The sequence below is a fragment of the Nicotiana attenuata genome, unplaced genomic scaffold, assembly GCF_001879085.1.
Source record: "Nicotiana attenuata strain UT unplaced genomic scaffold, NIATTr2, whole genome shotgun sequence".
NCBI classification, from domain to species: domain Eukaryota; kingdom Viridiplantae; phylum Streptophyta; class Magnoliopsida; order Solanales; family Solanaceae; genus Nicotiana; species Nicotiana attenuata.
Genome location: NW_017670526.1, coordinates 189,474 through 206,326, shown reverse-complemented (window position 1 = coordinate 206,326; position 16,853 = coordinate 189,474).

Below are 16,853 nucleotides of genomic sequence, written 5' to 3'. Positions count from 1 at the left end.
GTACAAGTCATAAGCTCTACAGAGTTAGCTACCACTTCTAAATACAATTGTTGGAAATGAGTAAAAACAGTTGAATACAAGTAAGAAGGTGACTCCGAAGCCTGCGTACGCAGCAGCAGGTTTACCTTGAGTCTGCTCAGCAATGATCCGCACAGCTACTAACGATCAATACCTAGATCTGCACAAAAATGTGCAGAAGAGTAGCATGAGCACACCACAGCGGTGCCCAGTAAGTATCAAGACTAACCTCGGTGGAGTAGTGACGAGGAACAGTCAAGACACCTACTGGTCTAACAAACTGTACAAATATAAGCATAGGAACAACATAACATGAAGTAAATATAAAGGCTACACAACATGGCTAACAATACAACAATCATAATAAGGGAAGAAAGCTGCAAGTAATAGCGGAAACACCACACTAATGACATAGACGAGCGAGCAGAAACACAAACCCAAATCCTAAATCACAAATACAGTAAAGGCAAGTAATAACTCAGAAACTGCGATAGTTTTCACATCAGGTCTTAGCCAACAATTCCACGAAGTACCGAACCTCGAACAAAATTATAGCTCACGGATCTCAATACCTGAACCCTAACACTTGGCATCCTGTGCCCTCATCACACCTCATGATCATGCTGACAACGCACTTGCTAACTAGAGCCGCTCTCACATATATGACAAGTAAGCGAGAGTGTACATCTACACCTCACTATATCAGGAGGGCTTCTTATCCAATAGGATCGCTTAACTACGTGTATGCTTGTGCAAGTGCTCTAACATAGATCATACCCGCTAAAAGCGTAAGGAAAAAGAACGGACAGCACGTAAGGTGTTTCCTCAAACTTTCATGACATAAAGCTCATACAGGTGAGCGTACCACAATACAATATCAACAACAAGCCCCCCAGGCCATCACAAATCACCACAATCAATCCCTGACATGTCCACCTTGTCTCGCCACGTGTGCAATAATAATATAGTAAGTGCCCGCCTTGTTTCGCCACACGTGGATCATAATGTTCCCACCTTGTCTCGCCACATGTGCAATCCCGCCTTGTCACGCCGTATGTGCTTGCACGGCAGTAACCTCGTGCAACCCCATAACAACAATTGCACGGCAGAAACCTCGTGCACCAACACCAAAAATACAACAACAACAATGACAGTAATACAAAGTACGGAGAGTAAATCAACTCAAGAACTTTAAATCAACAAAGACACGATAGAACCAGTTCACAAGGAATAACCAAAGTAAAGAATAATAGACATAAATAAGAACAACTCAACAAGGGAGAAAATAATACGTAACAGTGATTCCACAATATACAGTCCAATGACAAGGAAGCTAACACGAGCCAGATAATTACAAACAAGGACATGTCAACTAGGATATAGGGCATCTAAACTTCTTTGAAGGTTGGGCAATTACTAAGAGTTCACACAATTTTAGTTTAGGATAAGCAGCGGGGAGATAATCATAACCTCAATTAAGACTAAACAATTACAGGATGAGATAGTAATAAATTCAGTTAAAAATAAGTAGTTGTGAAAAGATAAGGAACTCAAACATATCCCGAATAGCTACATACACAGTAAATATAAGGACCTAAGAACCCTAAAGGCCAACTTCCTACAAATAAGTCCGAGCACGCACTCGTCACCTCGCGTACACGGATTACAATCAACATAGAAGACTCAAAGCCTAAGGGGAAGTCTCCCACACAAGGTTAGGTAATATACTTACCTCAATCCGGCCAATTCAATACTCAATTTAGCTTTTCCTTTACCAATTCATCAACGTTCGGCTCAATCTAACCAAAAACGACTTAAATACATCAAACAATGCAAGAGAAAATAATTTCTATTAACAAAGCTATGATTCTTATACAATTTGCAAAAAGTCAACAAAAGTCAACTCCCCAGGTCCGCACCTCGGAACCCGACAAAATTTACAAAAACCAAATACCCATCCCGATACGAGTTCACCCATGAAAAAATTATCAGATTTCGATACCATTTGGTCTTTCAAATCATCATTTTACATTTTTGAAAGACTTTACAAATTTTCCCCAAATTCCATCCCAAATCACGAATCAAATGATGAATTCAATGACATATTCATGAATATTAGACAATACCAAGTTAGAATTACTTACCCAGATGATTTCCTTGAAAAACTCCCGAAAATTCGCCTCAAACCGAGCTCCCAAAGTCCAAGATGTGAAATAAAACCCTAACCCTCGTTTATATAGTGTTCTCTGAACTTCCTCACCACGGTCTGTGAAATTCCAGGTGCGTCCACGCCCCCCAGGCCCTGCGGTCACGAAAAAATGGTGCGATCGCACTTTTTGGTGAATGCACTGCCAGGCTTTAGTATTTTCGCCATTACTTTCTCTAGATAGTCCAAGTGATGACTTCATTACATTTTTGGAAACTAGACATGAAGGGCTACAACTTTCGTTTTTGAATCATCACAAAATTTCTTGTAGATCAAAAGATATAGGCTTCCGAAGTCGGACCAGCGAATCAGCAGATCTGCCCTGGAGCGCCTCCGAGACCAAATTTACGCGGTCCACGCCCCCACCTCCACCCTCAGCGAAATTTTGCCACCGTCCGCAAAAATTAAGCACTAGAACCATGTCTGAGTTCCGGTAATGCCCGGACTCGCTCAAAACTCACCCGAGGCCTCCGGAACCTTAAACAAATATGCCATCAAGTCCTAAAATACCATACTAACTAAATCGAGCTCTCGAATCACATCAAACGATAACAAAAACATAAGTCGCACACCAACTCAAGCTTAATGAACTTGAAACCTCAAACTTTCACAACTGATGCCGAAACCTATCAAACCTCGTCTGAATAACCTTGAATTTTGCACACACGTCAAAAATGACATTACGAACCTACTCCAATCCCGGAATTCTATTCCGACTGCGATATCATAAAAGTCAACTCTCGGTCAAACCTTTCCATTTTCCAAACTTCAACTTTTCCAACTTCCGCCTAAATGCCTCAAACTACCCTACGTGCCTCCAAATCCGAATCCAAACGCACTCCTAAGTCCAAAATCACCATAAGAAGCTAGTGACATCACCAAAACTCATTACGGAGCCGTTTACTCAAAAGTCAAATTCCGGTCCAATTCTTACCGCTTAAGCTTCCAAAACTAGATTCCTTCTTCCAATTTGACTCCGATTCATCCAGAAAATAAATCCAACCATGCACGCAAGTCGATACACATAATATGAAGCCGCTCGTGACCTCAAACTGCTGAACCGGATGCAATTGCTCCAAACGAACAATCGGGTAGTTACATCCTTCTCCACTTAAACATATGTTCGTCCTCGAACGTACCCGGAGTCGTTCAAAAGCCATCGAACCAATGCATGAGCTCACCATGCATACACCCAGGGGTGATTCCCCATCACCCAAACCTATGTAGGACTGACAATGCAACTTAACTGAAGGTCTCACCTCATCCTTAGTCCATAACCTTAGGACAGAACCCAAACCTCAACATCTGAAATTCAACATAGGACCCGAATTCCACATCATCATACTGTATGAACCTGAAAAACCTGAATCGAGCCAAAAATTCCAATCCAGAATACAATCACATGTTGTTCCACATAGCTCAAATGCCCGAAGCAATTCCCTCTTACCACCATAGCTGCTCAAATAACATCCTGGATGCCGGCAATACACTTCAAATTGAATATATCCTTGTTTCGGACCTTCATCTCGCCGCCCATGATAAGGAAACATGCGGAAACCCATAGCCGCCCATGAAGTCAACAAGTCAAGAAGCTCTCTCGCCCGTCAAGGGCCATTGCCCAAATCTTAGCAAAAACAACCTCATACTTCCAAACACTCCTCACCCCCAATACGATAGTGCTAATCTCAGGTCTAAGAACCTCATCTCTGCCAATACAAGCAGCCCAACTAACAACTCACCACAAAACCACACGGATTCTCACACCACACAGCTCGTACACCAAACCAACAACAACTCAATTATGCAGCACAAATAAGAGGGAAGCAAGGTACGGGGATTATCTAACAAGTACAATCTCACATGAGCACCCAAACTTAACCTGACATAAAATACATATTCTCGTTGAGCTTCCAAATAGCCCCCATACAAATCCTGATCCTTCCCAATTAGGTAAATATTCTTCAAAAATCCACAGCAAACTATCGATAATGCATGCTATTAATTATCCCATCCGCAACATTTCTTCACAATCCGCAGACAAGAAATAGCCCGCATATGGGGACATCTAGCCCCAAAACCTCAGGAATAACAAAATTTCAATACCCAAACTCAACTACACAAATAAAATGGATGATACATCACTCACACCTTATTATTTTGCCGAAGCACCCATATAGAATTTCTGGCCATGTAACAAAATCTGAACCGCAAAAGCCTCAAAACTCAGAAATCACTATGCCACTAGCCACGTACCCGCAAACCAAAACTCAAGGGTCTTTCCTAAAATTCACGCTCTTCACATATGATAACCAACAATGTCAACACTCTATTAATTTCTGATACCCATTCAAGAGAAAACCACAATGTACATCATATTCCTTATGCCCATAGTAGACAGCCATCTCAAGCCATTGCCAAACTATCGAGAACCCTCCGAGATCCGCCCGCAAGGAACTAAGCCATCAGGACTGCACCTCCCCAACTCAATCGAGTCACACAAACCGCCCAATCCAAGAGTGCTGCCACAAATGCCAGTAGAGAAGTTCTATTCAAAAGGACAAATACTTCCATTGCTATGCTGACCCAACACCACGGAGCTGACACATTTCTTCGGATAGTGGATATGCAATAATCCCAATCAAAGCCCCAAATACAGATGATCCTAACATGAACCACGTAACCCAGAAGCTCATAAACCACCATATTTCCTCTGAAGCACCCGTTCTACCGCAACCACGATCCCACGCTGAATAGACCTTTTGAGAATCTATAGTTGTTCCTCCGACTCCCCTCGGGCAAAAAATAATGTAAATCTGACTCTGCAATCTGAATGTTGCTAGTGGACTTCTCCACTTGGCGCGAAGCCATAGAAAAACAACATCTAATGATCCGCAATGCTAACTTTCAAGGCTCGCACAACACCAATCACAAGGTACTCCAATACAACCAACTATCCTCAATCACGTCCACCTCGTGACCTTTCCATAATCTCGACGACTAGTAAATCAATTAAACCTTCTCAAGCTCGTACTCATCAACTAGATGCCGGAACCCGGTGCACCTCCATATGAACAACTGAATAGTCTCTCAATACCTCTGTATCTTCAGTCTGGACGGCACGTGAGACAATGTCTGAGCATCCCTGACCCCCACGTAGCCCGTCTGTAGCATCACAAACCACTGGCGCATAGCGGACACTGAGAGCGCAATATCATACACGAGTGGATGTAAAGGAACATTAGTTATATGCTTCGAGCTCAATCAATATCGCACGATAAGGAATTAAAGAAGGGAGATTATCCTAATAGTTCTGTAGCCTCTCGAAGATAAGTACAGACGCCTCCGTACCGATCCGCAAGACTCTACTAAACCTGCTTATGACTCCTAGCACCTATGAACCTAGAGCTCTGATACAAACTTCTCACGACCCAAATTCCCCTCCGTTGGGTATCGTGATGGCACCTAGTCTTAAGGACTAGGTAAGCCTAATATTTTCGGAATAACAACAATAATAAATAAAATCTAAAAAATTTCTGAAATGAATTATTTATACGATAAACACGTTCCCAAAACCCGGTAGTACAAGTCATAAGCTCTAAGGAGTTAGCTACCACTTCTAAATACAATTGTTTGGAAATGAGTAAAAACAGCTGAATACAAGTAAGAAGGTGACTCCGAAGCCTGCGAATGCAGTAGCAGGTTTACCTTGAGCCTCCTCAGCAATGCTCCGCACAGCTACTAACGATCAATACCTGGATCTGCACAAAAAATGTGTAGAACAGTAGCATGAGCACACCACAGAGGTGCCTAGTAAGTGTCAAGACTAACCTCAGTGGAGTAGTGACGAGGAACGGTCAAGACACCTACTGGTCTAATACTGTACAAATATAAGCATAGGAACAACAGAACATGAAGTAAATGTAAAGGCTACACGACATGGCTAACAATACAACAATCACAATAAGGGAAGAAAGCAGCAAGTAGTAGCGGAAACATTATACTAATGACATAGAAGAGAGAGCAGAAACACAAACCCAAATCCCAAATCACAAATACTGTAAAGGTAAGTAATAACTCAGAAACTACGACAGTTTTCACATCAGGTCTTAGCCAACAACTCCACGAAGTACCGAACCTCGAACAAAATTACAGCTCATAGGTCTCAATACCTAAACCCTAACACTTGGCATCCTGTGCCCTCATCACACCTCATGATCATGCTGACAACTCACTTGCTAACTAGAGTCGCTCTCACATATATGACAAGTAAGAGAGGGTGTACATCTACACTCAAAATATCAGGAGGGCTTCTTATCCAATAGGATCGTTTAACTACGTGTATGCCTGTGCAAGTGCTCTAATATAGAACATACCCGCTAAAAGCGTAAGGAAAAAGAATGGACAGCACGTAAGGTGTTTTCTCAAACTTTCACGAGATAAAGCTCATACAGGTGAGCGTACCACGACAGAATATCAATAACAAGAATGCCCCCTAGGCCATCACAAATCACCACAATCAATCCCTGACATAGCACACCTTGTCTCGCCACGTGTGCAATAATAATATAGTAAGTGCCCGCCTTGTTTCGCCACACGTGCATCATAATGTTCCACATTGTGTGTATATATATATATATATATATATATATATATATATATATATATATATATATATATATAATCCTGCCTTGTCACGCCGCATGTTCATAAATCAATAGTGACTACAGCACGGCAGAAACCTCGTGCAACCCCATAACAATAACAACACGACTCGTACACCAACACCAAAAGTACAACAACAACAATGACAGTAATACAAAGTACGATGAGTAAATCAACTCAAGAACTTTAAATCACAAAGACACGGTAGATCCAGTTCACAAGGAATAACCACGGTAAAGAATAATAAGCATAAATAAGAACAACTCAACAAGGGAGAAAATAATATGCAACAATTATTTCACAATATACAGTCCATCGACAAGGAAGCGAACACGAGCCAGATAATTACAAACAAGGACATGTCTACTAGGATATAGGGCATCTAATCTTCTTTAAAGTTCGGGCAATTACTATGAGTTCACACAATTTCAGTTTAGGATAAGCAGCAGGGACATAATCATAACCTCAATTAAGACTAAACAATTACAGGATGAGATAGTAATAAATTCAGTTAAAGATAAGCAGTTGTGAAAAGATAACATGACGATAGGAGAGAATATCTTCAGTGAAGTCGAATAAAAGTCAAATAAGCAACAAGAGTAAATCCTAAGGCAATTACTTCAAATTGAAGCATGTAGGAGTGAAACCAGTAATTAGGAACTCAAACATATCCCGAACAACTTCACACACAGTAAATATAAGGACCTAAAAACCATAAAGGCCAACTTCCCACAAATAAGTCCGAGCAAGCACTAGTCACCTCGCGTACACGGATTACAAACATAGAAGACTCAAATCCTAAGACGAAGCCCCCACACAAGGTTAGGCAAGATACTTACCTCAATCCGGCCAATTCAATACTCAATTTAGCATTTCCTTTACCAATTCATCAACGCTCGGCTCAATCTAGCCAAAACGACTTAAATACATCAAACAATGCAAGAGAAAACACTTTCAATTAACACAGCTATGATTCTTTTACAATTTGTAATAAAGTCAACAAAAGTCAACTCCCCGGGTCCGCACCTCGGAACCCGAAAAATTTGCAAAAACCAAATACCCATTCCCATACGAGTTCACCCATACAAAAATTATCAGATTCCGATACCATTTGGTCCTTCAAATCATCATTTTACATTTTTGAAAGATTTTATAAATTTTTCCCAAATTCCATCCCAAATCACGAATCAAATGATGAATTCAATGATATATTCATGAGTATTAGCCAATACCGAGTTAGAATTACTTACCCAGATGATTTCCTTGAATAACTCCAGAAAATTCGCCTCCCAAAGTCCAAGATGTGAAATAAAACCCTAACCCCCGTTTATATAGTGTTCTCTGAACTTCCTCACCGCGGTCCGCAAAATTCCAGGCGCGTCCGCGCCTCCCACGCCCTGTGGTCACAAAAAAAATGGTGCGACTGCACAGCTAGGCTTTAGTGTTTTGGCCATAACATTCCCTGCAGATTGTCCAAATAATGACTTCTTTACCTTTCTGGAAACTAGACACGAAGGGCTACAACTTTAATTTTGAATCATCTCAAAATTCCTGGTAGATCAAAAGATATAGGCTTCTGAAGTCGGAGTAGCGAATCTGCAGATCTGCCCTGGAGCGCCTCCGCGACCAAATTTACGCGGTCCGCACCCCACCTCCGCCCTCAGCAAAATTTTGCCACCGTCCGCGAAAATTAAGCACCAGAATTATGCCTGAGTTCTGGTAATACCCAGACTCGCTCAAAACTCATCTGAAACACACTCGAGGCCTCCGGAACCTCAACCAAATGTGCCATCAAGTCCTAAAATACCATATTAACTCAATCAAGCTCTCGAATCACATCAAACGATAACAAAAACATGAATCGCACACCAACTCAAGCTTAATGAACTTGAAACCTCAAACTTCCACAACCGATGCCGAAACCTATCAAACCTCGTCCGAATAACCTCCAATTTTGCACACACGTCACAAATGACATTACGAACCTACTCCAACTTCCGGAATTCTATTCCGACTCCGATATCATAAAAGTCAATTCTCGGTCAAACCTCTCCATTTTTCAAACTTCAACTTTTCCAACTTCCGCCAAAATGCCTCAAATTACCCTACGGGCCTCCAAATCCGAATCCGAACGTATGCCTAAGCCAAAAATCACCGTATGAAGCTACCGGCAACACCCAAAACTCATTTCAGAGCCGTTTACGCAAAAGTCAAATTTCGGTCAAATTCTCACTACTTAAGCTTCCAAAACTAGATTCCTTCTTCCAATGACTCCGATTCATCCGGAAACAGAATCCAACCATGCACGCAAGTCGATACACATAATATGAAGCCACACGTAACCTCAAGCTGCCAAATCGGACGCAATTGCTCAAATCGACCAGTCGAGTTATTACACTAGGCCTCGAGATTTTGACTTTCAATATAATTCCAACTCCAAAAAATAGCTTATAGATGTACAAATTTCAAAAATCATACATGGAAACAACAACTCATTCTTTCAACGATGTGGGAAACTCTAAAACATGCATTGCGTACGCCTCAACACTTCATTCCCTTAATCAATGTAGGAGACTCTAACATTTTAGAACTATACGTGAAGTTACCTTACATTTGTATACCTCTTTAAGTATGTTTATTTTGGAAAAGGCATAGAGCTAAGCTCAAATTTTTTGTTGCACACTTTATCTTCATGAGAGTCTGATTACCCCTTGAACATTTTTGAAGTGGAATAAATACCACCTTAAAATATCACAACTGAATCCATTTGACATGTGTATATTTAAAAAAAAAAACTATTTTTCATGTTTTATTTTTTCCCTCTATCCTCTTCTTTTGCTTTTGTCTCTTCTTTCTCATGTTTGCTCCGCTGCTCGTCACGTCGTTCCCATCTTTTTCTTTCTCCTTTCCTTTCTCTCCTATGTTTTCTATTTTTCCTTACGTTCTTTGATTCTTCTTCCCAAAACGAAAATTTGTTGTAGAATTGGGGCGTTTGTATGATTAACAAAGTGTGTCTAGTGAATGTGCGCTGAGAACCAGGTCCTCAAGGTAGCTGCTGAAGTATTCTAAGAACTAGGTTCTCAAGGTAGCTGGCGAAGATTCTTACAAGGCAGTAACTTTTTTACAAAGTTACTATGATCCGAGATTGCTGGAAGAATACTGTTAATGTGATAATGTGATAAGAGTCATTGTTCAAGAAGATATGCTCACATAAGTTATAGACAAGAGTCACACGATTTTTGGAGTCCTTAGAACTGTAGGAGTCCTATCAAATGAGAAGTTGACTATGTATAGGACTCCCAAAAGATCTTGGAGTCCAGTGAACTTAAATACTTTCCTGATGGACCGAGGACACTATCATTTTGCACGTCAACTGCGGAACTACATTTTTAATACTCAAGGCGATTACTAGTCTTAGTGTTCTTCTTGAGTCTGTTAGTTAATGTGTATTAGGAAATCCATTTGTAATCAAGTTGTAATTCATAATTTTTAGTTGGAGCAAGTGTTTGAGTGTGCAAGTTAGAGTAACTTGCAATTTATTTAAATAGTTGAAGTAGGAGAACTGTGTGGATATTGATTTGCAGGTCATGTAATCAGTATATATGGGTCATTTGTTTTAGTGAAGTTGAAGCTAAAATCCTACGTGGTAGGTCGTGGTTTTTGCACCTTTGAGCTGGATGATTTTCCACGTAAAAATTGTTCTCCTTTTTTTTTACTGTTTATTTTATTGACGCTTAAGGAGTAAGGGAAAGAACTAAGTTCTTTAGTAATTTAGGAAGACACTCAATCTAACAATTGGTATTATAGCAGTTTCTCTCAGACGTGGTTAACACCGAGAGAGATATTGGAAGTAAAATGAGTGCTCCACCTCGAATTAACGAAGGACAATCAACTTCTAGATCACCTATGTTCAACAGAAAATACTACAATTGGTGAAAGTCAAGAATGGAGGATTTCCTAATGCCTGAGGACTATAAACTATGGACAATAGTGAATCGAGGACCACTGACTCCCACCAAATAAAATGGGCAAAATGAGACTGTTTCAAAAGACCCCTCTGAATTTTGGTTGCAGATTTCAGGATGATGGAGAAGAATGCAAAGGCCAAGAATATCCTCATCTGTGGACTTGGTCATGATGAGTACAAGAGGATATTTGCATGCTCAAATGCAAAAGATATATAGGATGCACTTCAAACTACACATGAAGGAACTAATCAAGTGAAGATATCATGGATTGACGTGTTTATGAGAAATTATGATCTCTTCTCTTGTTTAGTTGTTTGTTCTTCTTGACATATGCTTTTTTTGATTCTTTGACTATGCGAGCCTCTTTATTTATGCTAGAAATCATGTTTTAGTTTCTGAAACCTTATTTAGGCATGATGGGCTAAACATGAGATAGTTGCAACACTTGATTTAGCTGTAATCATACTTTATATCATGAGCATGCATCTGCATCTTTATTTTTATTGTCCTCGTGCATTTAGTTAGTTGTTCCTTGAAACTACGTGCACATACCTTGAGATGGATATATTTGTACGAATTGTTACGATTATGTCATAATTAGACATTTGAGCGAATTGATATTATTATGGTACGATGGTTATTTCCGTGCGGTTATGGTGATATTGATATGAAATTGGTACGATGGATTTCAATGCGACGTTTGGATATGGATCTGTCCCTCTGGAGTAGGGTGATTACTCATTCTATATCGGGCCCTATGAGTCCAGGTGATACGCATTTTATGTTGAGTACGTGGGATGTGCTTGATCATGCTGAAGCACATGGAATGTGCTGGATATTTGTTATGATCGAGCCTTGAGCACGCATGATCATCCTAGACTTATGTAGAAGCATTCATATAGATGTTACTTGGTGCATATCATCTTTATATGTGGTTTTTGAAATTGTATGGTGTTTTGGCCATCTTGTTTAAGAAGCATGCTTATCTTATCTCTGATTTTACACCTCATTGTTATTCTTGATTATTCTCTAGGATTTCATGTTATTATTCATTGTTCAGCTTGAGAAAATGAGTATTATGCTTTTGTCAAAATCTCACCACTACTTTTTCGAGATTATATACTTGATACTTGTTGAGTGCGCATTATTTTTTTATTCATATGATACGCCTGAATATTTTTCTGTAGGTTTTGATATTAGACCTAGCAGCATTCAAGAGGATGCTTAGTGATTTTTTAGATACTTCGTGGTGATCGTCGTTCCTTCTTCGCAACTTATGAATTCCCCTTCTTAGTCGTTATATACTTTTGTTTGATTTAGATAATATCGTTATATTTCGAGTCTCGGTTGTATTTTATTTAGTTGCTCATGACATATAATAATTTCGCTTCCGTTATTATTGTAAAACTTATTATGCCTTATATATGTTATGATACCTTATTATATCTTACTATGCTTGATTTAGATTGATTATTATTGTTGTCTTAACTAGCTAATTGGGGTTAGATGTCATCACAATTGTTGGTGAAACATTAGGTCATGACAAGAATGCTCTAAAATTTTCCTTCGAGCATATATGAAAAGAAAGAGTCATGCTAGTGGAAAGAGTGAAAGTTAATTTTTTGTTAGTACCATGTATGTTTAGAATCTACCAAAGTGTACCAAGACCCGAAAGGATACTATTTGTAGGAATCAAGAAAGAATGAATACGACCACATTTGATGTCAAGTGCCTAGCTTGATAACATGTTTAAATCTGACTAACAGCCTACCTAGAAGAAATATCCAGACTTTGATCGATATTGTTGGCCCAAGTAAATGTGAAGTTTTGAAGACTGACAAAAGAACTCAGACATGGATCAGGTCCATCTTATGAAGCATAGTTGTAATCAACCCAAACATGTGAGATACACGTGAATGAGATAAATCCAACCTATCAGAAGTGATATCTCCTGATCATGATAAAAAAGATTGCATATTGGATAACGAGAAAGACTCCTTACACAAAGAGAACACGGTTTAGGGAAAGGATAGAGTTAGAGTATGAGATCAACTAGAACTCTTCCACCATGGAAGAGTAGCATCTGTATCCTAGTTAATCTCAAATTACTCTCTCCTTAAATATTAGTGTTGTTCTCTTTTACAGGCAATGCCCATAAGCAGAAGTTAAACATGAATTGAAAGCAAAATAGCAAGGCAATTTTGCAAGCAATTTATGTGTGATTCAAGCGTGCAATCCTGAAGCTACTTGAACCAGATAGAAGAACAAGTTCCAAGTGTCTATCTTTTATTCTAGTTCAATTGTAGTAGGTGATTTTACATTGTACCTTTCAGCTTTTATAGAAGCAATTGTATTAGGTATTCAGAGTTTTCAAGTTAGAGTTAACTTGAAGTTCTCGCAACAGTTGAGGCTGTGTGCCACAACGGGATTAGAGTTAATCCTAGGTTTACAAAAGAGTTTTTGTAAATGCAGTTTTTGGCTCAGTGATATTAGTGGAGTGTTTGGGAAAATCCTACTGGAAGGTAGGTCGTGGTTTTTTCACCTTTTGAGCCAGGTGTTTTCCATGTAAAATCTCTGTGTTCTTTATTTTCTGTACTTATTATTCCACAACAGTAGTAGTTGGAAGACATAGAAGAATCAGGTCCTTCTATAATCAAGTTAACCGAAAATTGGGTACCACAGAAATCACCCCCCCCCCTCCCCTTGTGTGGTATTGAAGTATATAACATCAGATATATTATCAATAATTTTGTAAATTAGCTTGTCGAGGCAATCTGGCCTATAGAGGCAGTCAGGGTTGTAGAGGTAGTCATAGGAATTGTTGTTTCCATCATATTTGTTAAGCACGATGGAACCGGAATTAATAAAAGGTAAAGTCTGTAATCTTTTAACCGAATAATATCTGACACAACAAAAATTAATAAACGGTAAAAATTCTAATCTTCAAACCAGTAATAACTCAAAGTAGAAAATCATATATATCCTAATCTCCTAACGAGTAGAAAGTCACTTAGAGACTTTAATCTCGAAAATTGAGTAGGAAGTCACATAAACTTCAATCTCGAATTAGGAGTAAAAATCAAGAAAATTTTGTCTCCAAAACAGGAGTAGAAAATCACTAAGATTTTAGTCTCCAACAAGAAAAAATGAGAAGAACACAGGAAATAAATTTAATTTCTTAAGATTGTTATAAACTTGTGCTCAAAAAAGTAAACAAATATATGAAATAAATAGAAAACAAATAGACAAAAAAAATAGAAACGTTAATTAAATTTTTTGAGTCCACATACTTCACTTAGTGTCCTTAATACTCTCACACAGTACCCGAGGTATTAGATTATTTTCTCCTAGGATGAAACAAATATACTTTTGTTGGAATATTTGTACTTTAAATTCCAGCAAAGGCAATTCAAGGCAGGTACCTATTCGGGAAGAAAATGTGCCTTTTCGGGAAATAACTTTCTTCTCTTTATTTCATGTGGGACAATATCCCTTCAATTCTTGTTCATACCTCAATAAAATTCTACATATTTTGCAGAAAATAGTAAATGGGTCTGTAAAAATCTTAAAATGGAGCGCCAGAACTATTTTTCCGATCGTGAGAAGGTTGGGTTGAATGACTATGGTAGAGACAAGGTAAAGGTACAATAAAAAATTAAAAATAAAAAACTAGTTGTTTTCACTCTCTTAAGAGTGTTGTTATTCACACACCATGCCTTAAAAAGCAATATGTGTCTAATAGGCACATTTTAATTTCGGTTAAGATGTTCAGTAGGTACAAGCTTCAAATTCGATGTTTAAATGAAAAGATTAAACAAGTTTAAGGGCCCGTCTATGTATTTATTCTAATTAAAATGTCACATCTATCAAACATGAAGATATTGGAAAACCAACTTCACATTCCATGAAAGGACATCCTCTTCCTTCTCCGATTCTTCCCAGAGGGGAGAGCTAGAGTATAGGTTTGTATACGATCGAAATCTGGTAAGTCTGATTTCGCGGGCTCGAGGAGTTGCTTCGAGAATAAGCTCAAAACAAACATGGCTAGAGCCGGTGACAGAGTATAGAACTTGAGGATCGAAGTGCTCGTTGAAAACCAAGGCCGAGTATGACCAACCTCGAGTAAGGCATAAAAAAGGAATTTCGAGATATTAGCAACCAACCGAAGGTCTCGGCGGAAATCTCGGAATAGATCATACCAAGCGGTTATCGGCGCCAATCACGGGATTTATTTCCGTTATTAGAGTTGTACCCTATTTAGGATTCTTCAACTGTATAAAGAGGGACCCCATTCATTTGTAAGGGGGACACATTCACTGATAAATAATACACATGCTGCTCATTGTTTATTCATTATTCTCTATTGTTCTTGCTGCTTGATCTCGAGACTGTTCCGAATCGAGGTCGATACACTACCACAACACTGGTTTGATTTTTTTATCGTCTAATTCATTTACTTAATTCATTATTTACCAATTGGTATTGGATTAGATCACGTATCCTTAAAACCACAATACAAGTTTAATTGTTACTCGAATTTTAGGGTAAACAGTTTGGCGCCCACGGTATGGCTAAGGATAATAGTGACTGTTTCAGTGCTGATTCTGATAACAAAGGTTATTTTCTCACTTGTTCTTGTCAAGTATTTTTTCTCTCAGGTTGAGGCATGTCAAACTCACAAAACGCACCAGTACATGGTGATGATGGTCTCGGATTTCACGGGGAAAACGATAATGTAATTGCCCCAGGAGCTGGGGTGCCACCAGCTAATCTCGGGGGAGTACCGGTCGCCGATCCCGTCGACATCAGTTCGCACGTTGCTCTAAATATGGACCTAGGCGCGGACCCCAAAGGGAGTATACGCAGTGAGGCCGATCTGGTGGCCAAGGTACGCAGGGCAGAGAAGACGGGGGAGTTAGTCTCCAGGTAATATTCGAGATGCTGCAGGCTTAACAAGCCGCTATTGCTCATCTTCAAAGTCAACATAGAACTCCGAGTGTGGTCGAGCCAGAGATCACTCGCTGTACCGAGCCAGTGCCAGAAAGATCGAATGGTAACGGATCAGGGACTGACCCTACAATTATGAAAATGCTCGAGGAGCTCACCAAAAGAATTGAGTCGGGGGAGAAGAAAATCAAAGATAATGATAAAAAAGTGCAAACATACAATTCCCGAGTTGATCAGATACCGGGGGCACCCTCGATCTTGAAGGGTTTGGATTCAAAAAAGTTCGTGCAAAAGCATTTTCTACAAAGCGCTGCTCCAAATCCCATTCCTAAGATGTTTCGTATGCCGGATATACCTAAATACAATCGAACCACCGATCCTAATGAGCACATCACTTCGTACATATGCGGAATTTAAGGAATTGACTTAGATGATCATGCGATCGAGTCCGTTTCGCTGAAAAAATTTGGGGAAACTTTGTCAAAGGGAGCAATAATTTGGTATCACAACCTGCCGCCAAATTTCATCGATTCATTTGCCATGTTAGGAGATTCTTTCGTGAAGGCACACGCCGGGGCTATAAAGGTCGCAACAAAAAAATCGGACGTTTTAAGATAAGACAAAGGGAAAACGAAATGCTAAAGGAGTTCGTATCCCGATTTCAAATGGAACGCATGGAGTTTCCACAGGTCACAAATGATCAGGCCGTCCAAGATTCCACCCAAGGGTTGAACGAGCGGAGTTTGATAGCACACGATAGTTGAAACAAAATTTGGTCGAGTATCCAGCTATAACTTGGGCAGATGTGCACAATCGATATCAATCGAAGATCAGGGTTGAGGACGACCAATTAGGAACTCCTTCTGGTTCAGTACATCCAAACAAGTTAGAAGTTAAAACCCCGAGGGACGTCGACAGGGAACCAAGGTCGAACAGAGAATGATATCAACCATATACTACGGATCGAAGGAACAATATCTCTCCCGGAATGATCAAAGAAACGATCGAGGACAAAATTCTTGTGGACTTATGAGTAAAAGAAGTTTTGATAA